General features: G+C 37.9%; 1 long non-coding RNA gene across 1 annotated transcript; it reads right to left on the bottom strand.

The window, feature by feature from the left end:
* Positions 1 to 4,250: 4,250 nt before the first annotated feature.
* LOC136011148 (uncharacterized) lies at positions 4,251 to 24,309 on the bottom strand. Its single transcript, XR_010611235.1, has 3 exons — positions 24,229 to 24,309; positions 8,969 to 9,104; positions 4,251 to 4,327 (listed from the first exon to the last, which is right to left on the bottom strand). It is a non-coding gene; the product is annotated as an uncharacterized LOC136011148 (long non-coding RNA).
* Positions 24,310 to 24,815: the final 506 nt, after the last annotated feature.

Here is a 24,815-nt window from a genome sequence, read left to right as displayed (position 1 = left end):
AAGCAATTTTTAATTGTCTGTATTAAATTTTAGTTTGTTTCAGAATTTTCTTCCCTTAGAAACAGAAAAAAAACCCCACAGCTTTACTGACTTTATAGTATTTTATTTTGTATTCTTCTCCTTTTTCTTGATAGCCTTTTTTCTGGTTTTAGCAAAAATCTCTTTTCAATAGGCCCACCACCCCAGCATTATGAAGTCCTCAGTGGTTACAAATAAGATGATCCATTTAAAGAATTGAGAATTTTTAAAGAAATGTAACAATTCATTCTGATACCATGTAGTGTCATCTTCTATTGATGAAATATCTAAGGGCTTTAATATACAGGTTTAGATGCAATAATCTGTAAAATCCTCTGATGGTGTAATTTTGCTTAATGGCATTGAAAAAGAAATTTGCACCATTTTATACCAGTACAAGCTTGGGACTTAAATTGTTTTACAGTGAAGATTGCTGACCAACAGTTACTGGAATGATTCTCTCTATCAGGAGATAATCAGTGACTCTAAAGCAATGTAAAAAAGCAGAACCTAAAGTAACTGTCAGGGTGTTGCCTTTTTGCATTATTCATACCAATTTCAAAGGGTAGAGTTTAAACAGCAAAATCACTCTAAAACATGTCTCATGTTTTAGCTGTTTCATCTCTTTCCCCTTTTTCATGAAGGAAATATTCCATTATATTTCAAAATATGTCAAGGGTAACATGGACATATAGCTGACTAATATTTTAAGGAACACATTTAGTAGATATACCTTGCCAAAATGCCAAAGATTATAAGTAACTGGTCTTCCAACAATCTCCTACCTCTATGATAAATTCTTACACTGGCAGAACAGTGGGGGCTTGTTAGCTCAGTTCTGAGGGCTTTTCTTGCTCCTTTTAGTATTGTTGAAAAGGCCATATTGTTTTGCTGGGACTCTGGCGCTTTCTGTATTACAGAGAGAGAAGCACTGTTAAAAAAATCAAGGTTCCCAAGAAGGTAAATGAACATTTTCAATTCAAATACATCCTTTATTTACAAATATCTGTACGCTTCAATGCGGTCATTAGACAGATGATGTACAGGCAGGGGTTTTTTTTGTGGGGGTGGGGGTATGTGCATGTGTGTGTGCACGTGTGTGTTAACAGCAGGTAGTTTTCCCTGCAGTCTGGAATGCCAATCTTTGCTATTTTTGTTCTCTTCAATATCCATATGGTTGTGTTTTGTTTCCCCTGTGGAAATACACACTGCCAAGAGTCCCAATAGTATTATCTCTCCCTTCTCTTTCTCATTTGTCAAGTTTTTACCAGTTTCCTAAGTGTACCACATCCTACAGTAGAGAAATTCTTTCTGCTCTCTTCGTGTCAGGCTTGTCACGAGCAGCTTTCTTTTGCTCTTTCTATTTGTTCCAAGCCTTATTAATCATAGCCAGGACTCTCTGCTGTGACTTCACTGTATTCCCTCCTACTCTTAACTTCTCATAGGGAGTGAGCACACACGCACCAGACTCCTGACCAAACTATGCTGAACAAACACATTAAGCTTTTCCTGACTTCGGGTTATTGTTCACCTTATCTAACAACTTTTGCCTATATACACACATTGCGGACTATAACAAATGCATGTAATGTCACACAGAAACCTACAACACAAAGGCATTTGAGTCAGGACGAGCAAACTTTTAGTAGAGGACAGAAGATTTAAGAATTTCATACTGTATTTGCTCTACTTACTTGCCTTGCCTCTCCTAACAGTATTTGCATCCATCTTCCAGGCAGTAATCTTTCAGACAAGGAATACAGTCTGAGCCTGTTTTGTATATGGCTGCAGTTAGAGGGCTGAGTAATGGATTAAATCACATGCTATACATCAATACATTCATAGCCTGTGACTGACAGCAAAGCAGGGAAAACTCCTGCAGTGATACACTGTACTGATCAAAGTCTACTGTATCAAAGTCTACCGTATCCTGTTACTTCTGTACTAGGTTTTTGTCCTCACTGATACTAAGGGAACAGTTTCATGTGTCTTTTTCTTGGCAGCTTAAGAACTACCCTTTCCCCTTACCACTAGCTGTTCATTCCCACTCTCTGGACCACTTGCATATTGTTACGTAAGAGACCTGATATACCTGATATACAGCATATTTTTGCACCACCATGCACAACACTCAGAGCGGCAGTGGCAGAAGACTTATGGAAACTGAAGATAGATAAAACATAGTTGAATGATCATCCATCTCCTTACCACTGCAATACAGTGGTAAGGAAGTGAGGAAAAAACGTTATTATCTTGCTTTTCAAAGACAAAGTTGAGTCTCAGAGAAATAAAGAATACATGAATTCCCAGCAACTTACAACAAAAATTACCAACCATCACACACACGCTGTCACTAGAAATGACAGCTGGAAAGATGTGCAAATTCGGGCTTCCTTTGACTTCGCAAAGTCTCTTTGCACTAAAGGTGGTACAGCCCTTGAACATAGATGAGAAGCATAGGGGAAACCGTATTAATAATTCCCACATTTTTAGCCAGAAGTAAATGCAATAGATTGAATGTGAAGTGGAAGAAATAACAACTCATTACTTTCTAAGCTGATATTAATCTGACTCTGTTTTCAGCAGAAAAGATAGAATACATCATCTCCAAAGGTCCCTTTCAGCCTTAACTGTTCTGCAAATCTCTAAGTCACTGCCACATAATGAATATTGATATTTTTTCCCATATCAGTGTATTTAACCCAAGTTTTTAGACTACACATTTTATACTCAAGAGATAAGCAAGACCAAAAAAGGAGAACAGCATTTTATACTCTGTGATCCCCTGCAGTCCATGCAATTTTCTCATTAATTCTTGATAAATTATTTTCTACTCACTGTCATGCCAGTTTTTCCCCTGTGCAGTACTGCTGTGGTTCTGATCACCCTACCACATTTGTGTTATACTATCAAAACAAAATGAAGCTCCAGAACCAGCTGAATGAAGTCTATCTATCTCCATATGAAGTAATCTTTTTTGGGGGGATATTACTTCCACAAAGATTTAAAACACAGATGAGCCTAAAAGTACAAAGTGATAATTTCCAGGTCACATCAAAGATCTTGTAAAACATGTAGAGAAGAATTTCTTCAGAGAGACAGAACTTGTCCCACCAGTTAGGAACTCAAGGCCAAAATACCCGTCTTTGATCTTCAGTTCAGATAAAAGCAATATGAGATAAAACAGGAGTTTAACTTCTAAGTGTGGTGAGTTGACCCTGGTTTGATGCTGGGTGCCCACCAAAGCTACTCTATCTCTTCCCCTCTTCAACTGAACAGGGGAGAGAAAAATGTAAGGAAAAGCTCATGAGTTGAGGTAAGGACAGGGAGATCACTCACCAGTTACCATCCTGGCCAAAACAGACTTGACTTGGGGAAAATTAATTTAATTTATTACCAATCAAATCAGACTAGGATAATGAGAAATAAAACCTAAATCTTAAAACATTTTCCCATTGCCCCTTCCTTCTTCCTGGACTTAACTTTACTCCTGAGTTCTCTACCTCCTCCCTCCCCAGCAGCATAGGAGGACATAGAATGGGGGTTGTGGTCAGTTCATCAGTTGCCTCTGCTACTCTTTCCTCCTCAGTGGGAAGACTCCTCATACGCTTGCCCTGGTCCAGTGTGAGGTTCCTCCTATGAGAGAAAGTCCTTCATGAACTTCTCCCACACGAGTGCTTTCCACAGGCTGCAGTTCTTCACAAACTGCTCTAGTGTGGGTCCCTTCCATGGGTGCAGTCTGTCAGGAACAGACTGCTTCAGTGTGGGTCCCTTCCATGGGGTGCAGCCCTCCAGGAACAGACTGGTCCTGTGTGGGTCCCTTCCATGGATGCAGTCCTTCAGGAACAGACTGTTCTAGTGTGGGTGTCTTCCATGGGGTGCAGTCCTTCAGAAACAAACTGCTCCATTCTGTGTCCCTTCCATGGGGTGCAGTCCTGGAGGAACAGATTGCTCCAGCGTGGGTCCCTTCCATGGGTGCAGTCCTTCAGGAACACACTGCTCCTGCGTGGGTCCCCTGCTGGGTCCCCAGTCCTGCAGCAAACCCGCTCCATTGTGGGCTCCTCTGTCCATGGGGCCACAGGTCCTGCCAGGACCCTGATCCAGTGCAGGGTCACAGCGTCCTTCAGGCATCCCCCTGCTCTGGCATGGCGTCCTCCCTGGGCTGCAGGTGGAGATCTGCTCCCCCATTAACCTCCATGGGCTGCAGGGGCACAGCTGCCTCTCCATGGGCTGCATCACAGGCTGTAGGGGAATCTCTGCTCTGGCTCCTGGAACACCTCCTGCTCTCCTGCTTCACTGACCTTTGTGCCTGCAGAGTTGTGTGTCTCAGTTATTCTCAGTCCTGTCTCAAGCTGCAATTGCTGTTGCACAGTAACATTTTCTACCCTTCTTTAATATATTATCAGAGAGGCACTACCACCATCACCGTGTGGCTTGGCTTCAGACAGCAATGGGTCCATCTTGGGGCCAGCTGGCATTGGCCATGTCAGGCATAGGGGGAAGCTTCCAGAAGTTTCTCACAGAAGCCACCCCTGTAGCACCCCTCCCACCCACCCACCCCCCAATGCCAAAACTTTGCCATGCAAACCCAATACACTAAGAACAAAAAAACGGAAACCCTAATGATAGGAAGTCATTTTGGTTTTGTTGGAATTGATCAGATGTGAAGGATTTCCATTTGGAGTTATGAGGATGATTGTACTGGTTTCACACTATATATATGATGTACCTAGTAGCTGTAGTAGTCATTTTTACCAGGACATATTAATTCATGTCACTTCACAAAAATGCAAATTAAACATATCCTTTCTCACAGTATTCAAAACTCCAAAGCGTTTCAGGGCCAAAATAGCAAAGCTGTTTTTCTGATAGGACACGAAGGCGCTCTAGATTTTAAAGAAAGATGTGTGCCTGCATTGTCGAAAGATGACAACTTCCCTAACTTTAGGCAGCAGACTTAAATGCCTAAATTGCTAAAAAATAATAATTCCAAAAGACGAGTGACTATTATAAATCATGGAACTTGTCTCTTTCTCTTAAGTAAACAGAAAATGCAGACCCCCAGCTTAAGTATATTTGATACCTGAAGTTAAAAGGCACAAATATCTACCCAAGTTCCAAGTACAGGAGTGACTTTTGAGGGCTAGATGAGAGATAGGAAGGTACAATTTGATTTTAATCTTATGCTAGCTTCATCCCCCGTTCAGCAGATACGCTGTTGATCAACTGCCCAGCATGAATATCCACTTGGATTTTGAATTAAAAAGATTAACTTATCTCTCCATTCTCTTACTCCTTGCCTCAGGACATAAAAAAATCACATCACCAAGTGAGCTTGGGTCAGAAGAAGCAATAGGAAAACCCATCCTCTCTCTATATGAGCCTTAGCAATCAGGCTGCCCCTTTGAAACTTATTTCCTAGAACAGCTGTTTCTTTTTTCTTATGTACGTTGTATTTCTTGGGAGTTCAAATACAAGTGGTTATGTTTAGCCAGGGGGGCAAAATGACACCACCCCAAAATCATTCACAGTCTAATTGTGCTTCTTAGACTGAAAGCTTTATTGCTTACTGTGTGGATAAGTACAAAATTAGCATAACATTTTCCAGATCATTTTTACATACTTTTTAGAAAGATGTGAATAGAAACAGGCTTTTATACCTCAAGTTAGCTAAAATAACCTTGCTTATTTTCAAGATCTTTAAAAGGATGATAGCTGTGTCTGTGGGAGGGAAAACCTTGTTTTTACTGATGGTCCTGCAACTGAAAAAAAGGAAAATAAATCGCTGAGCATTATGAATAACAATTTTTCCCTGTGATCTTCCTGAAAAGAGTTTAAATGAAAGCAACCCCATTGCCTGCTCTGATGCACACAGTTGCTCAGGGAAAGTTCAGAGCCTTAACCACCACATGAGGTAACAGAACACAAGCCTTCAAGCAACATCTCATTCCTGATCTCACAGCTGATCTTTGCATACGACAGAAATGACTGGTGCCAGGGTGAACCGTAGTTTCAACACAAGATGTTTCCATGCTGAACTATAACACCCTCTTTCTGCACAGGCCAAGCACCATGTGCACATCATGACACACTCCCCTGAAAGCAACCTGGTATACCTTTACATTATTTAGAATATTTTTGTAATGCTATTTAAAAGATCAAAACCCTCCAAGTTCCCTAATTCACTAAATTATTGCTACAAGCTTCAGATTAAATTTCTTCTTATCACATTCACAGGATGTAAGAAAGGAGACCAAGAACTTGAGTTCCAAAGGCTAAAATAGTCTATATTCTTCAGATTAGTTGCTCTTGTGAGGGCAAAGGAGAGAAAGGCAGGCAATGTAAGATGCCTATAACTCACTGGTACAACAAAATTCAAAGAAAGAGCTCGATGTCCATTTTAACCTTCCCTTAAAAAGCTAAATAATGTTGCTGATACTCAGCACTAGGCTTCTGATACCTAAAGCTTACTTCTAGTTAGCCACATTTGCTGCCAAAGATAGCACTGGGATATGAAAAGTGGTTAGAGGCCAGATACATTGTCACACTGCATCTTCCTCTGATGGTACTACTGTCAGAACATGTGGTTAGCCATCTGGAGCTGGCTGACTTGTTCCAGGAGCTTGGTATTAGTCTTTAACTAGCTAGATCAAACGTAGAAAATTATTATCTCTTTGAGCTAAACAGCACAAAAATGAGAGCGGTTACAAGGCCAGAGCTGTTGGAGAGGGGATTCTTGTTCAGACCAAATAAGCCTCCAGTTGTCCCAGATTTTACCCAGCCAATTTCCCTACATAAGTACAAAGTTGAAGGCTAGTCTTAATGGCTGCTGCAATAAGGGTTCTAGCATCCTCCTGTCCTCATGGAGGAACAAACTGGCTGTTAGCTTACATCGGCATCTTGAGTGCACCAACAGACTATGCAAGCTCTCTCAGAACGGTTTAATTACTTCTGTTCAAGGTCACCACTGCAATAGCACCAGCCCTGTAACCTTGGATCAGACTGCTGTGAAAAGCACTGAGTTCTGAGAAACAGCTGTGCAAGAAGTAGCTGTGAGAAGCCCTGCCTTTGGGGGTCTCTTCCCCTTGACTCATGATATGCTGTGAGCAAATGTTCACATGGTCATATCACGCAGCCTTCAGTACTAAGGAAGAATTTTGACACATATGTACCTTGATCCAATTCACCTGCTTCAGGATGAAGTTACATGAGACTTGAATAACATCTTGTGAGTTGCACTTCTGTTTTTAACAATTCTTTTTCATCCTCTTAAAAATTTCATTCACTGTCACTAAGTTTTACACAATATTCTGCCATTTCACAGTGCTTTTTCATGCTGCAAATGCACTATACATGGAACTAATTGCTTTGCAACCAGAAAGGCCAGCTAAGGACTGGGCTTCCAAAAACGAGTTCATTTTATTTCTTTAAATGATAATTCATCTGACAGGAAATTACGCTTTGTAAATTTAACAGACCTCCTATAACATACTCCTCATGAATTAATATTAACAGTTTCTATGAGATGTTCCAAACATTAGACAAGCTGTTTTTATTCTGTCTGAAGTCTAATAGACTAAGAAAAGCTGTGAATTAGTGTTCAAGCTGCACTGACAATATTACTCTGAAGCAACTACCCACCTATTCTGTTACTGCTAATATTTGTTTGTATTTCAAAAAGTAACACAAAAACTGTCCTCAGTGTGAGCCTCACTGCTGTTAGCTTCTGTCCCTCTCAGCTCTGGACATAACTGTACTCAAACTTGTTTTGCAGAGCTGCTGTCATTTTTTACCTCATCATACTTGCTGGATGTCACAGCACCATTATGGGAAAAGAACTGATAGGAGCTGCAGAGCTCACCTACCGGAGCTCCCATACAAGCTAGGAACAATGGCAATAGAGAGCAAAATCCCAGATACACAGTAATGTTCTGGTGTTAGCTTCCATACAAACATAAAACAGGGAAGAATAATTTCCACTGTAAGAGTTATGAATAGACTGAAGAATCAAATTATTGCTAGACTACATGAAATAATGGACTCATTACTTACTTATATCAAATATAATATCAAAGGAAGAGCTTCATGAAAACACAAATTGCAAGAGAAGTTCTTACCATACTTTCTGTTGTGAGGAAAGTGCTCAGCAAAATTGAGAACCAGTGGAAGATCAATGAACCATTTTACATCAGTTCAGGTAGGTGAAGTGTGAATGTTCATCAATACCCTCATCATATAGTATTCATGGTTTAAAACAAGTGGCTCAATGGCAGTTTCCCTTAAAGGCATGAAATTGCAAGCATTAAGCTACAGGATGTAGGGGACTGAATTTGCCAAGGTTTTCCATTATTTTTACCATTTTGTCAGCCATACCCTTTTGGTATACTACCAAGTAAGTGTTTAAGTGTTCATGAAAATAACTTGAGGCATAAATTCTTCCTTTTTTATTAGCATGTGTGCATGGATGTGTGTTCATACACACATATTAAAGGAAACGAAGTTTCTCACAGCTACATTCTAGGTGCAACATCCCTGTTTTACCATACTGCTTTCTCATAAGACACTTAAACACATCAGAAACTTTAAAAATTATTTCAGACAAGCATAGCTTCCACAGTATACTCATGCATACAAATTTTATAGAACTTGTGTGATCCGACTGCAGAATATATTTTTGATTAATCAGACCTAAGGTTTTAATAACGAAACAGCAGGTGGGGTAACCACAAAATTAAAACTCTTAGCAGCCTCAGAGTAATACAGCCATAAATATAAAAGAGTTCAAAACACCTGGTTTGCATTTTTGAAAAACATCCACAACAAATCACTCAGTATTTCTGCTCCCAGAAGAGAGCGATGTTTCTGTAGTCTGACAAATACCTCTCAGGATCTTGCTGTATTTCACACCTTTCAAGGAAAGCACATAGTGTTTCATGTGACGAAGGCTTACCTTTCTCTTTGGAAGCAGCTGTTGCTCTTCTAGAAGCAGTTTCTGGAAGCTGTCTCCTACAGAAGCAGTGGGATCTTGTTCAGAGACTGCACAACCACTTGATCAGCTATTAAACATCAGGCGTTAAGGAGAGTATCTGTAAGAAAATGGTAAAAGAGGCTTGTCATAACTTTGCCATTTGAATCATCACCTTTTGTGCCCATGAACATTTCTGAGCCAGCTCAATCCTTTCAATTAGTGACGGTTTAACATTTGGGATATATAGAGTTGCCTTTTTAAAAAAAAAAAAAAAAAGAAAACTGTTGCATAAATTTTAAGGTTTAAAAAAAAATACATTAAAAAAAAAAAGAAAACAAAACCCAAGTTTGCAAATCCATTCTCACTATAGTTTATACTGCTCAGGCTTAACTGCCACTAGACTGGCATTGTATGGCAGTAATTGAGGCCAAGTAAGTTGAGGGCTCAAAAGCTATGCTAATGAGAACAGAATCAGTCTAGGTATTGCATCAAATTTTGCATGTTTTCAAAACCATAACCCAATTTTCTTCCTTGCCAAAGGCAAGCTTCTGCTTTAAACAGTGATTGCAAAAGCATCTTCAGGCCTAAACTGCTGCATCCCATATGCAGGGACTATCATTTATCCCTAGAATTTCTTCTTTTCTACCTTTTTTTTCATTACCTATAATGCCAGCTCTGGATTTGTGCTCTGTTCATCTTTTTTTTCCTAATATTAAAATACCTACTACATACACACACACATATATAACAATAACTACTTCTGAGAAGTCTTCTCATGAAAAATCCAATTTTTCATGGGATTTATTATCCAAACCCAAAATAACCTACCCGATGGACTAATATTTGTATCCATAGAAGGGCTGAACTTTACATATGCTAACTGCTCTTTGTTTTCAACCTTGTGGATTCAGGAAAACAAAGAAAAGCCCTTGCTTTTGTCAGCAAACTGCTTACAACACTAAATAAAAGTTAAAAAGAAGGAACATGAAACAAATAAGATTCCTTCAAAAACAAGAAAAAATATCATATATTAGCTAAAAAAAAAAAAAAACCCAAAAAAAACCCAAAAAAACCCAAAAAACAAGCCCTAAGTAGTAAGAGGAAATTTTAGTAGAATAGAAATAGTGTGGATAATGGAAAAGCTAGGCTGCATAAAGTAACATCCTGAAGAGTCAAAAGATTACAGATAGGAAAGATTAGCCACTGCTCTTCATAAGTATTCAAAACTGAAACTGAAGTTAGCATGAATCAGTTCTTTCCACTTAACAGAACAGCAGAGGGAAAGACCAGGTCTTTAGGACAGCTCAAGTACTCCTTCCATGATCTACCAACATTCAAAGAAAAGCAAAAAAAAAAAAAAAAACCAAAACCAAAATAAACCCAAGAAAAGAAAAAACAAACCAAAACCAAAACAAAACAACAAGAAAAGCAACAAACAGGAAAACAGTGGGAGCTTCTAAACATGGGACCATGATAATTTCTTTCAAAAAACACAGAGGCAATACAACCCACAAGCTTTCAGGAACCAAATGTTAATGACTGAATGTTTTCACGTGGTTTGCTGTACTATGATCGAATCCCATAAAGTTGATGATCAATTTGTCAAGGGCCTAGATAGTCCCTGTCTTGAGCAGGGGAAAATTAAGGGAGCAGTTGTCATGACAGAATATTCTTTTCATGGTACAAGAAGGTTTCTGCAATTAGTGGACAGTGAGTTCATAAGGATTTTCTCTTAGGAGAAGTAAAGGGATTGAATTCTTTTCAGAATTATCCTAAAGTAGTCTTAAGTGTTGGACAGGATACATATATGATTGACCAGGCCACAGAACAAAAACAGGCCAACTATTCTTCTAAGAGACAGAATAACTGCATTGACCCTAACATCCTGCTGCAGGTAGACATAAAATAACTCTGTTTAGAGCACATGTCTACAATGTCCCATCAGCATCCTGATTTGTCTGCCCTCTGCCATTTCATCCCATGACTACTAGTTTAATGACATTAAACAGAGGACTTCAACCTGCATCATACCACTGTACTGACCAACTGCAATTGCCCTGCCAAATCAGATCCAAGGCTATACAATCCAGAATTGTATATATAAGAGAAAACACTACTAAATTACAAAATAATAATTAAAATACAAATAACCAGCGAAAGCAGGGGTAGCTAATAAAGCTTTGATTGGTTTTGTTTCATCACAAAGCTCCTCTAAAGATGTCCATGTATAGGCATACGTAGGTAGTTAACACCTGTAATACCAGTAGGTGGCATTGAAAAGTATATATTGTTTAGACTTCGTTTCCATGTAACGCAAGTGGTTTCTAAACTACAGATGTTTATCTCATGTTTTCATTTACTGAAAACATAAACATGGGTCAAGCTAATGTAACCTAAAACTAGGCTGAGACAGCAAATATCTTCAAGTAGGAATCATGGGCTTGTGACCGAGCGGCTTGTGGTTTGTCACTAATGCAGCCATGCAAAAGACAATCTGCTACTGGGAGTGGAAAACAAATCCACCCAATTTTTACACCACCATGCCTATTAAAGAACAGGCATGTAACCTCTGAAGAATGTAAAAGGTGCTGTATAAAAAGAAGAATGGATCCAAATCACTATCCAAGTAGGAAAGTTTATTTCAGTTTGAAGATTTCTGCTTAGCTCTAATTAATTTTGGATGTGAAGATGGAAGAAATGACTGCCAGACTGAATTTATTTCAAACTGTCTGAATTATTTTCCCCAGAGAGCCATGGAATTGTGACTACAAGGGGACAGAGTAAAAAGAAATGGAAAGGGTCTGTCTGTTGTATCATATTAATTCAGTGTAAATATTCTGTTCTATTTTGACTGAACTAAGGTCAGAATTCTGAATTATTTTTTCAATAAAGCATTTATTAATTAAAAAAAAAATCAATGCATATATTCATTCATGGAATAACCAAGGTCAGAGGTGTTTAACAGTACAACCAAAACTTGCCTCGGAATACCTATGTAATCCACCATTCAGCCTTTATCACCTCACCCACATACTTTCAATATTGTTGTATTCTTGGCCCTTCCAGAGACTGCTAATAACATCAACATTATTGATTAAAAGGAGGAGGTGACTGCAAGACAGAGAAAACAGGATGAAAACACCAACTCATTTCACACACATTATCTAGCTGCTGGTAGCTGCTGATCGATTCTAGTTATGCAAGAGCCACTAAGAACACATCTAAAGGCCCCTTGGATTTGTGCTACTGAGCCCTTAGAAGTTCACCTTCAGTAAAAAAGCCAGTCTGCTTAAGTGTTTCGCATCCTTTCTAAAGTAGCAATCAACCTTGACCTAATTCGGGAAGCTTCTGACCAGACTGCTTGGAAGATACAAAAAGGTACAAAGAGCAGCAGTGCCAAAGGGGCTTCTGATTTAAAGAAAAGCATGAACAGATAACAGAGAAGACTGTACAAAATTGTAAGCAGCACTGCACTAACTTTTGCCTTTTTTTACAGAAAGAAATTATTTACAAAATTATTTAAAATAGGGAACCTGTTATAAATCTGGAAATGAAAAATTCAGACCTCATCAGGACCAGCACCGAATCAAAGACTCTGTTGAATCATGTTTGATATCTTGCAGGACTTCACATTTCCAGTTCATCCAGTTTCCACATCAAAACAGGGATGTAGCTTAGAGTAAAACTTTGAAAACCTCATGTGGTATCAGAAGGCCACTGTCAATACAGTTTCTTTATATCTAGATGCATAAGTCCACATGAAATACATAGAATATATTTATGATACTAAGCTTCTCAAAGAAAAAATGTGTCCTTCTGACTTCTCTGGAACATAAAAGGTATTTGTTAAAGTTACTTAAAACACACCTCACACACCATTCTGGCATTTCTGTGAATATTAGCAGGTTACATGTCCAAGTGCTACTCTGCCAGGGTACTAACCAGTTGCATCTGGTTAGTACCTGGGTCCTCTGCAGGACCCAGAGAAAACAGCAATAGCATTCAAATATACTGCACTTACTGTATTGTGACCCATGTTGCGCTTGTTCAGAGGGGGTTAGATAAAGGAAATTATATATACTTCCCCATATAACTATTGCAGTAATTGTTCCAAATGCAACATGAGTGTAAAGATCAAAAAAAGATAACTGACTCAAGACTAACAGCATTTCAATATTGAGCATTGTCAAGGCAACACCACAGCTTCTCAGTCAGGTTCACACCTTATCCACTGACTCAACTAGATTGGGCACCATGACTTACAACTAGGTAGATAAGAAAAAAAATGTGCCTGTGACCCTAGAGACCAGTAGGTGTCATTTTGGAAGTAGCAAGACTTCCGTGTGTATCACATTACTGCTGCTATAAAAAGTCCTCTTTATCCTGCAGCTGAATAGTCAAGCCTAATTAACACGTTTGACCTTTACAAATACACAAACAGGATGGCAGAAGATATTATTTTAATCAGATCTGAATACATATGAGAGGGCAACATGCAATTACATGGATTATGCAATTATGCTTCTATCTAACATTTCAGCAGAAATCAACTTAGATAACAATAGATTCCTGTTGCAATTGCCACAAAGAGTAATAACACTCAGACTACAATTTAAAATAAATTTTATTAAACACATATACTTCCACTGGCTAAAACAATGCCAAAACCCCCCAACACAAACGCCTCAGACTATGACTTTTAGATATACAATGGCACGTCCTACTGCTGTGTGTCAAAAGGAACATCACAAGCTCACTAGTCTCTTTGCTGCAGAGACAGGATGTGTTTGCAATTTGTGTTGCAAGATCTGTCCCCAGCCCTGGACAAGGTGGGGAGCAGGAGCTCAGAAAGATAGTATAGAAGAAAAAAAATCCCACACACTCATTCCAGTGGAGTAACATAAAGAAAGCTTAGAAAAACTGTTTGTTGTGCTAGCTCTACCATCACAATCAGGGATCTCCTAGCCCTTCAAGAAAGCCTCCACATACATATGTTAGGAATCAAAATAAATGACTATCGGATATGCCTTAGAGCGAACTTTGTGCTTGAAGGGCAACGCTAAAAATGGGAAACCTAATGAAAAGGCAGCCAGCAATGCCTGTGCAGAAACAGCCAGAGAAATAATTGAACCAGATGATCCTGTAGATTCCATGGCTTTCAAGACAATTGTAACGAACCATTAACAGTGGGAAGTAGTTCCCAAGGGAATGGAAAAAAGTATGATGATCACTGAGCAGTAAGTAATCCAAGAACAATATGGTACAGGGTTAGATTCTAGTCTTCATGCTGATCACTTGGCTGTGGTGAAAATAACTGAAATCCCTGTTGAGGTACAGCTTAAAAGGCAGCCAGTTATGGGCTGGCAGATCAGGTAAGAGAAGTACACTTTAACTATGCTGCCTGAGGCTTTAACTTCCTATTTTAATCAGAGCCCTTACGGGGACATGCCTATATAATGTCTTCTACTCCATTCCTAGAATATAAGACATACCTGCCAGATTTTGTCTGGTTACCCTGAAATGCAATATTCCCACAGTATCACTGAAGTTAGCATAAAACATACATTAGCTGTTGCTCCTGGCTGCATATGCCACATATGCTGGTTTTACTGATTTCTGATGTAATCCTGCTTTTAATCAAGCTAAATCGAACTTCTCTTTCGACCCTCAGTTCATCTGAAATACTTTTTAATGATCCAATAGCACAAAGGACAGTAAAAATTTGCTTCTCACACAGAAATTATTTTTGTAGCAGCACTACAGAGATGCTGCTAATACTACGGGAAGCAGCAATTTGCAATTAAATGCATTTTATACAAAACCTCCCATTTTGTTGGATGAAAATATGGCTGATAGAATAAGGACATAATTACAAATGCAGGTTAAAGAAAATATAGCTTGAATATCTTTTTGGTGTTTTTTTTTTTTTTGTATGTTTGTTTGTTTTTATTTTAAGCTTTCTGCATTGAAAAAAATCTACTTATTTCAATAAAGACAACATGTATTAGCTGATCACAGTAGATACCACACATACAGGATCTGAAACAGAATAAAAGGGTTTAAAAGGATAAAAAGGAAACTCACATTATTCAGGGAGAAGACACTGATGGATAACTGTTATTGAACCAGAACGAAATAATAAGGCCATGGCTAGCAAGTAGAAAAAAAAAAAAAAAAGGTGGTAAAAAAGATAATTTAGAAGACAGTGACACATTGCACTGGGATCCTTCCATTCTTTCTCTAAGAATGCAAAGAACATAAACAAGAAAGAAGGAACTCAAATATATGAATCTAAGAAGAAACATGAAGTAAATTGCTGCCTGCGAGACCTGGTCTAATCAGGAAACTGACAGAACTACTTAACTTCCAGAACAAAGTCTATAGAAAGGATGGATTCCTATAGACAGAAAAGGGTATAGAAATACATTCTGGAAGTAGGAGCAGCCCAAGGCAGAAGAAAGGAAAGATACATGCATGGTGACTGCAGCAGCACTGCCAATTTATACTGAATTGAAAGATATATGCTTAAAATACTACAGGAAATTTCAGTAGAGCTCCAAGTCAAGATAAGAAGCCAGACCTGGAAATCTTTAGGAGAAGAAAGAAAAAAGTTATAACAGTAATCAAGAGGGGTTTGTATGATATACATTCTAGATAGGATAAAAATTGCAGAATGATATTGAAAAGAAACATCTTTCGTTCAACAGTGTGAGATCACGCTCATAGCCACTTCCTGCTTGACATTAAGAAATGAAATCATGTGCTCAGCAAAATAGCAGGTAGCTAATAAAAATGTGATGAAAGGTAGCAGAGTTTGAAGACATTTACAATATGGCACTATAAATTTATTTCATTCTCTTAAAGCAAATATTTCAGGCATATATAAAATTGAGAGGAGAGATCTACCTGAATCAAATCCCTTTTTGGAAAAAAAAAAAAAAAAGCACAGAATCCATTTACATTTCAATTGAAGGAGTGAAACAAAAGAGAGCAAGTCCAGTGCAGCTTCAAGATAGGAAAGAAGTACTGCAGGGAGTTTCTAGCTCTGAAGAAAAAAAATCACATTCTCTCTGTTCTGTAAGTCTTTATTGGAGATGGGACCTCAAACACTGGAAATGTCAATGGCAAAAATGTGACACCACAGAACAGTAATGCTACTGTGGATGAATGGGGGTGCAAGTTGTTGGTGGTAGGCGGTTGTGTTTTTAAAGATGAGATATATTCTTTCTGCAAAAGGACTAAATCCAATTCTGAATTAAGTCACTGATATCAGAAATTTTAGTGTTCAGCAGACTAGGTGGTACAACCCCCATGAGTAGAGCCCAATTAATATTTTGCCACTTCTCCTAGATTCATCTGTAACCACTGACAAGTTATTTGAGGATGCAATAGTTTTAGTTCAGAAGTCAGGCTAACATTTTATTACTGAGCAGTTTGTCAAACCCTTGCAGTGTGTTACTTTTTCCCACTTTCAACACAATTAGCCAAAACAGGACAACCTGGTAATAAGAACTATCAGACAGGGCAAATGTCAAAGTACAGATCTTCGGCATTTCATTTGATCTACCTCACATATGAATTTCCCAATCCATATGTGATAAGATTTGAAACATCTAATTTTTAATTACTTGGCAAAAAACACACAGAAGCCCATTAAGACAGTGTTATTACTGTGGTAATATACTGCAATTTTATCTTTGGACTTTGCTATTAAGCAATAGCAATGCCAAATAAATATTTTAATTCAATAAAAATAGCATATATTTATTTTCCTCTCAAGCCAAGAAACAAAAAGTGTTTTCACCTGAAATGTTTCCCCTTCACCTTATACTTACATTTTATTTATTTTTTTTCCTGCATGTCTTTTTGCAGAGCTATTTAAAAATAATCACCATTCATGGTGGTTATATTCCTATGCCACAGTTTGAAAAGGAAAGCAAGCCCCCAGTCTGAAGCACTCCACCAAGCTGCCTTGGAATCATGACTCTTAAAAAGCCTTCAAGTTTCACCTACCAAGGAGTGATGAGCACAGGTGCCAGAAAACCCTAGCTTGTCAGGCACTCTATTGCTTGTCAATCTGCCAGGCATCTTGCCAAAGGCTGAGGCAAGGGAGCCAGCTAGAAACCCAGCAGGATTCTGCCACAGCCCTACCTCAGCTTTGCTGAAATGAAAATGGTCTGTGCAAAACATTCTGATGTCAGTAAATCAGCAAGTTTCCATGAAGATGCACAGTGATTTGTTACTTTGAAAGAACAGATGGTGACTGAGGTGGTCCTTTCCCATATTCCTGTGGAAAAAAAATGTTTTATGGCAATTTTCCTGGTCAGCCTTACTCAGGCCAAGCCACAGATGCATCTTCTTACCTGGTTGCCTTCAGATAAGGAAACTTGCACTGCATTGTCTAAACAGATTTGTCTCCTGTGTGAGCCATTCTTTTCCTTCCTTAAGTTTTCCATACAAGAGGGCATAATTATTCTGGCACTAAACTGGGTCAGTGTTATGTTCACAGCCAGTGAACCAGGCTCATAGATTTTCTGCCAGCTTTCCCTGGTACTTTCTTTTGGGTTCTTGTGTAGTCTCTACTCTTGGTTGGGAATGAACTTGAAAATATCAAAAAAAAAAAAAAAAAAAAAGAACCATTTAGCTGGAAATTGAGTAGGTCTTAGATTTAATTCCTTTCCTGACCAATACTCCTTTGTCTTCTGAGTTGCTATTAACTGGTTCATGTCAGCCGTAAATGATTTTTAGGCAGGAAAGAAGGAAAGTTGTGAATGAACAGTGGAAACACATGTCGAGGGCCAGAGAGAGCTCAGAACTTTGGCTTATGCAGATAGTAACAGTTTTGTTACTGAGAACAGTTCATTTTCAAATAGCACAAAGCCTTTTATTTGAGAAAAATGATTTGAAGCTGAAAAGAAAAACTATTTTATAAAGAGGCTGTGATGGTGTAAAAACTTGTTTCTCTACTTCTGACCTGACTCTAAGCATGTTAAATCTCACAGAAATTTGATCAAATTTACTGTTTAGAATTAAAGAAGCATATATAAAAGATCATTTCATTTTATGATAATGCTTTCATAAGAAACAAGTCAACTTTATTATATTTAAATACTTTACTAGGAAAGTTAAATAAGATATACTTGCCTTCCTAGAATGTCCAGTCAGTTTCAAAAGCACTGAATTTGAAGAAGTGTCACAACCAAAAACTGCTTACATAATGTTAGCCTATGTTGTTATACCTTCAAGTTGTGCTATTAGGTAAAGCCTATAGTCATACAGTCTTTTAGGTTGGAAAAGATGATCTGGTTGGAAGTAGATGATTTGGTTGGAATTAGATTATCTTAATCCAACTCTAACTATTCTATGAGTCTATGTTTTGGTGGGTTGTTGGTTGTTTTTCTACTAACATACCTAGAGCACTTGAGTTTTTAAAAAGTGGTTTTCAGAACCCTAGCCTAATGGAGTCAGATCCACTGATATGTTTGCATCTTGGGTAGAAACTCACTTGAGTGCTAACTGCCTTCCAGCTGTTACCAGAAGTCTGCTTTACTCATCCCCTTTTATTCCATGCATAAAGATCTTTCATCTTTATCATTTTTCTCTTGCAAAAGACGTAAGACACCAGGTATTTCTATTTCAAGGGAACCAATACACATTCATTTCTTACTGATACTGATGTGATTCAGATGAGATTTAACTGCACTGTAGCATTTTGGTTTGTCAAATCCCTAAGTATTTAAAGAGTAGCTTCCTGGTGAGTACCACATTTAATCTAATTTCCTTTAAAATCTTGCATAACCACAGCATTCTTACATCACTTGGCACTAGCTTAGGTCAAGGCCTCAGAGCATCTTCTAAGATGAAGGGGGCCTCAACATTCAGGTTTTTCTGGTCTGCATTTCCTGGCAAACTTCATCACTGTCCACTATTGTGGATTTATATACATGCATACATATAGTGGTGATGGGGCAGGAGGGTACTCTACAGAACCTCCATTTTGCCATTACACTAAGTAGTATATACCCAACATGTCAGCATCAGCATTCACCAAAAAAGGATTTCTAGGAAAAAATACTTGAAAAACATACATTTTTAAGAGGATGGAAACATATACAGTGGTAAATATATGTAGCAATTCCAGAGATATGTGACAGCAGGAAGTGGAATGGGTTGATCAAGAAACATTGTAATTATAAAACCCTGTAATCTGGAACAGGGCCAGTTGATTTCTGTAATGGTGTAATTCAGCTGTTTTTAACATGACATTATGTAGCTATGGTATTTGATTAGGTAATTTACATGGAGTGATTTGACAGGAATTTTAAAATATCCTTATTGCTGTATATATCTATTAGAAAGGAACATTTCTGTTTTACTGTCTAATTATACAATGAGACAAGGACTCCGGTATCTGCCAGAATATGAATCTAGCAGACTAAAATTTAATTGCAATGTGCTTGCTACATAGCAAGGACTCAGGTGAGATTTTTTTTCCAAAGTGCTCCAAATACAAGATTTTTAAATTGGAGGGATTCATCCTTTTAGATGGCTAAATTTTACTAAACCAGCTCTCAGATTACTCAAGATTTTCTTCTTGTTTAAAACTCTGGTCTGCTCACTTCCATTTACTTTGGCCTTCCCTAAACGCAACAATAACACCTTATTTTGTTTTTCCATTGCCATTTGTCCTCCAGGATCTGTCACCTCCTCACTTTTTATTAGAGGCTCCTTCTCCAATACTCTGCAGCTATGCTTCTTTGTTTTAACTTTGTGCTTTTCTCTAACTGACCTTACATACATACAACTTTTACCACTTTTTCTAAGCCCACACCTCACAGTTCTATTACATACTTCTGACTTCTTCAGACTAATTTTTTTTCCTGTACAGATATCTCCTCCAAGGTAGTGCACATAATTGAAAGGGTTGATGTCATCTACTTGTGCACTGTTCGGCCTTATGCATGTTTCATTCATGCAGTGGATAATTCAGACAGAGGTTAGGATAGGAAGGATTATCTAATGATTTCTCTATCAGCTCTTGCCCAGTATCTTAGACTAGATTCCTAGTTTTTAAAAACAGTTAAAGTGAAATGAACCTTATCCAAATGTACATTCATGGTAGCAAGTTAAGCAGTGCCTGGAAAGAGAAGGCATACTGTAAGGGGCATTGAAACATACTTGTTTAGACTGTTGCATTTTTAAGTCTCAAAAATTACACTCCCCTAAACAATTCCCTGGTTGTGGACACAGTGGCTAACAAGGATGTTTCCTGGAAAAAACAGGACAGCTTGCATGTTGCCTACCTGTCCCTTGTGATAGAGGGTAAAGCAGTTTCATAAAATAAACATGGGTTTTGCCTGAGAATGGTCCAAAGCACATTTAATTTAACTGTACAGATGTAACCAGTAAGTCTACTAGTAGCAAATATCAATTCTGCCATTTTAAATGACTTTGGAACTTTCTGAGGGGCAGGACAGAAAGCAATGCAAAAGCAATTTAGAATAAAATACCTAAGTGGGTCTTTAATTTTTGAATCCTCAGGCAATGTCATTTGAGATCAACCAATAAGGGAGTATGCACCACACATCACATTAACTTCTCTAAACTAGCATTGGAGACAAAGCTCTTATTTTATGCAGTTTAACCTTTGGAAGCTTATTTTGAAATGTTTACATGTGGCACCAGGAGATAGCTACAAGAAGAGTAAACATGACTGATGCATGTGAAGCTTTCTATCTCAACTTTGCATGGGAATTTACTATTCATGAGACACATGCAGTACATCTTCATTGCTGCTGGCATCCTGATAGCCGAGTACTATTTTACGCTGACAACATACCACTTCGGCAATCTAGAATTCAGAGAGGTTACATGGACTCAGGTCAGTACTGTAAATCCTATCTCCCAAGAGTTTCATGCTGAGCAGCTGGCACTTCAGCAACTCCCTCCTGTCCCCAGTACAATACTGACATTTATAGAGGGTTTAAGTAATAAACCCAGCAAACCAACCTTGCTAAACACTACTCTCTCATCCACTTCATAAGAACTCAATGATATACATCTGAAGAACACACAGCATTACAGGCAAACTAAAAGTACAGACAGCAAGAGTTCAACAGCCTTTTTCTATAACAGCAGTATGCAAGCGTGGGAAGACCTCAGAGGAAAAATATTCCATGTTGGTTTTGCACAGCAGTTCCAAAAATCTTCAGCACTAGACCTAGAATGGTCAAAATCAGTTATTTATGATCCATTTTATTCTAAATTGTATATTAATGCTTCAGAAAACTCAGTTCTACAGCATCTAGGTTTCATGTTTCAAGTTTTTCTGAGGCGCTTAAAACTTCCAAAATATTTGTTCAGTATTTCATTATATTCACGGCTGGGTTCCCAGCTGTGAAAAGTGACCCATACTCCATGCTAAAGCTGAACTATGCAATGAGGAGCCCTGGAGTCCTTACAGGATCCTCACAATTATCCTTCTGCTGAGTCACAGTCAGTTCAGTATCACAAGTTTTAAATTTTGTTACCAATTAGAGATAATTCTTTTGCCTCCCCAAGTTTAGCATCTCACAAGGTATAATCCCAGCTGCAAGAATCAGATACAAGAATCACGTGTCTGCATTTCATCTCCTATTTAATCATTAAATCATTCTTACAGACTTTACATACCACAGTACTTAAAACCAAGCCTTACAACAAGAAGAGCGGTCTATTCTGTTGGCACTATCAAGATGTGGTTTCACCTTTTGCCCTTACACAGGTTCTCATACCATTCTTATTTATGTAAGATTTAGTTGCTCTCCAGTAATAAAATAAGAGATGCAACTGTGGTCTGCTTTCCCAGTTCATTTAGAGTCACCTTTCCTCAACATAAAAATGCTGGCTTCCTGCGGCAGAGGAGGGGGGGGAAAAAAAGCCCACAAAGAAAAAAAATAGAAATAGCTGCTTTTCCCTTAAAGATCTTTGGTCTATGTCTAAAAACCACTGCCAGCAGACTCAGAGGGATTCTTCCCAGCTCCAGCTGCATCCAAAAAAAAAAAAAAAACAAAACACCACCACTTTCATATCAATTTAAGAGGCATACAGTGAGAGACTCCTTCAGGAAAAACTATGTGGAGGAGGGTAAACCTCTGTTTAAATCCTTCCTTATCTAAACCTTAATTTCACATTGAAGTAGTGCATTTTTTTTTAAATCTCCTTTGGCAAATGAAGGTGAAAAAGAGCAAAGGAAATGTGAAACATACGTGGACAAATTATTCCCCATTTTGTACAATTTTACACCAGTGTGCAGCCTTCCCTCTATAAAATATGCTTTTGCACTGTGCAGTACATAACAGGTGACAGCCACAGAAAATGGGCACAGAGCTGAACAATTTGGTCTCAGAAGCAAGTTGAATGCAAACTTATGGAGGGAAATTTCACTGGCCTACCTGACTGACATCCCTTCCTCTCCATGACACTATTAGGCTATGCATACAGCAAAGCTCATAATTAGTCCCTTAGAGACAGATGGCACCTCCTCAAACAAAGTTTAGAACAACTTATTCAGATCTCTCTCTTTCAAAAACCTACATACTCCAAATCTTGTCAGAGAAGCCCACTGGGTAATACCAAGCATAATTCTAATTAAAACAAAAGAAAACAAAGACACTGTCTTAGATGTAACTGTGAAAAATAATTCACCATTTTTTCCCTGTCAAAAAAGAATTTGCCAAATTCAAATGAATATCAAACTAATTAAATTCAAGGCTTCAACTAGCTTTTGAATTTTTATTACTGCTAACTGATAATCACTTAGTAGGGCAACAAAATTTACATGTACTACTACCTCTCAGCCCAAGAAATACAGATAATTAACAGCAGAGTGAACACATCGTTTAAATGAGGAACTATGAAAAAACAATTCTAAGCTTAGCAACAGGCTTGAGCCTTGGAAAACTAAATCCCTTAGAAATAAAGCCAACCAAATATTGAGGCAAATATCAGGGAATGAAGTTCTGACTTTTTCACATGTCCAATTTGAAAATTGTGCTTTTCACAATTTTCACTATTTTCTTGCCATTCCCACATTGATCTGTTTACCTGAAATGCTAGAATCTCTTGTATATTTTTATTACAGCTATACCTATTTCTATTACTAATATGTACCAGAGGCCTTTGTTTTTACCATATCCAGCTTTCATATTATTTTACTCTTCTGCCAGAAAGGAACAGTACAGTTGTGTTTCACAAATGTTTATTTCCAGTTCACTGCAAAGTTTTCTGGACAGGTACTGCAGGTCAGAACCTGAGGTAGTTTTCAAATGAGATCCAGTCCTAGCTGAGTAGGCCTAGCAGAGTAGGCCTTTCAGCTTCCCCCTGCTTCCCCCCGATTGCTTCATTATGAATTCAGCAGATAGGCAAAAGCTCTCAACTTCGAGACTAAGGTCCTTCTCTAATAAGAATGAAGTTACATATTAATTAAGTTTTTAACTTTTCTTTTACAATATATTGAAAGCTAAACCATTCTTGAGATGCAACATACAAGTTGCTCTTTTTCATTCTTTCCTAAGGCATCTGATGAAGGTTTAATTATTTTTACTGCCAACAGTGAATAGCCCAACCATCTCTTAAGCTAAAACTCAGCAAAATGGGCACACACTGATCACTTTTGGCAAACTGGAAGCTAAAAACTGTCACAAGGTGCCCTTCTGGTTCCAAGCAATTCTTTAAAGTAATCACACATTAAATGGGACAGACGGCCAGAAGTCAGAAAGAATCATTAAAATTGTTTTACAGAGATGCTATCAAATAAAACATCTTTATCACAGGACTACTTAGGTCAAACTGTGAAGCTCAAGCTAAGTAGTTCTGTAAAGGCCTTATAATTACTGAAATGCAAATATATCCCAAGTGATTGAAAATTGAGACAACACGTGGTTCCTTACATATAACAATAGTTTTATAAAATCAAGTATTTTGAACAGATACTGCTTGATCTGACAATCATTTGTTTCAGGATAGATTACTATTGCTACTATTACGAGATCTAGAAGCTCTGCCAGCTTACTGCTCAGCACCAGTAAGGAACAGAACATTTGTATGTTAAGTGGTAGAAATCACTTTCTGAAGTAATTCAGCAAAAGAAAGCTAAATATCTGCCAACGGTACTGAGTTGGCTCTGGTGAAATTTTATAATAGGCTTTCACCTATCCCATCTTATACTTCTGTTCTTTTCTAAAGCAGCACTGATTACTAACCTATTGGGCTCTCGTTGAATACCACTCAGATGGGCAGAGCATTGTATGCAAGCTCTTTCCTCCTTGCTGTCTTTATGTACCATTTCTTTCCAATAAACAATGTTCCCTGCAAAACAATAAAATAAAATGCCAATAATTAAAAGCTGAACACTGTAACACTTATTGTTTAATCATTTCCCAGCTTACTGTCTTGTAGAGATCCATTCTCAGAATCACATTCTACATGACTTCATAGCTTTTATGGACTATTTTCTTTTTACCCTACAAAGAGATGTTGTTGTATAAAATACCAAATATTACAGTGCCTTTTCTCCTAAAGCAGGTTTTTTCTTTTTTTTTTGCAGTTTAGTTAGACCCAATAATTTGTTTAACTGTGTCTAATTAGAGTATAAATAAATCATATGTTACTTTATGTGACACTGTATTATTCAAACCACGAAAACAAAATACCACTTCCTAATCACAATGCCTATAGCTGCACATATGCTAATATAAAGGGCATCTCTCAAAAGATATTAAATAGGCTATGTTTCTAAAAATCAGCATTATTTCCAAAGAATTTATGAAAATGGACAATAATTCAGTTG

This window comes from Lathamus discolor, chromosome 3, assembly GCF_037157495.1.
Source record: "Lathamus discolor isolate bLatDis1 chromosome 3, bLatDis1.hap1, whole genome shotgun sequence".
NCBI classification, from domain to species: Eukaryota; Metazoa; Chordata; class Aves; order Psittaciformes; family Psittacidae; genus Lathamus; species Lathamus discolor.
The sequence above is the reverse complement of the archived record's forward strand: the minus strand, read 5'-3'. Positions and strand labels throughout refer to the sequence as shown.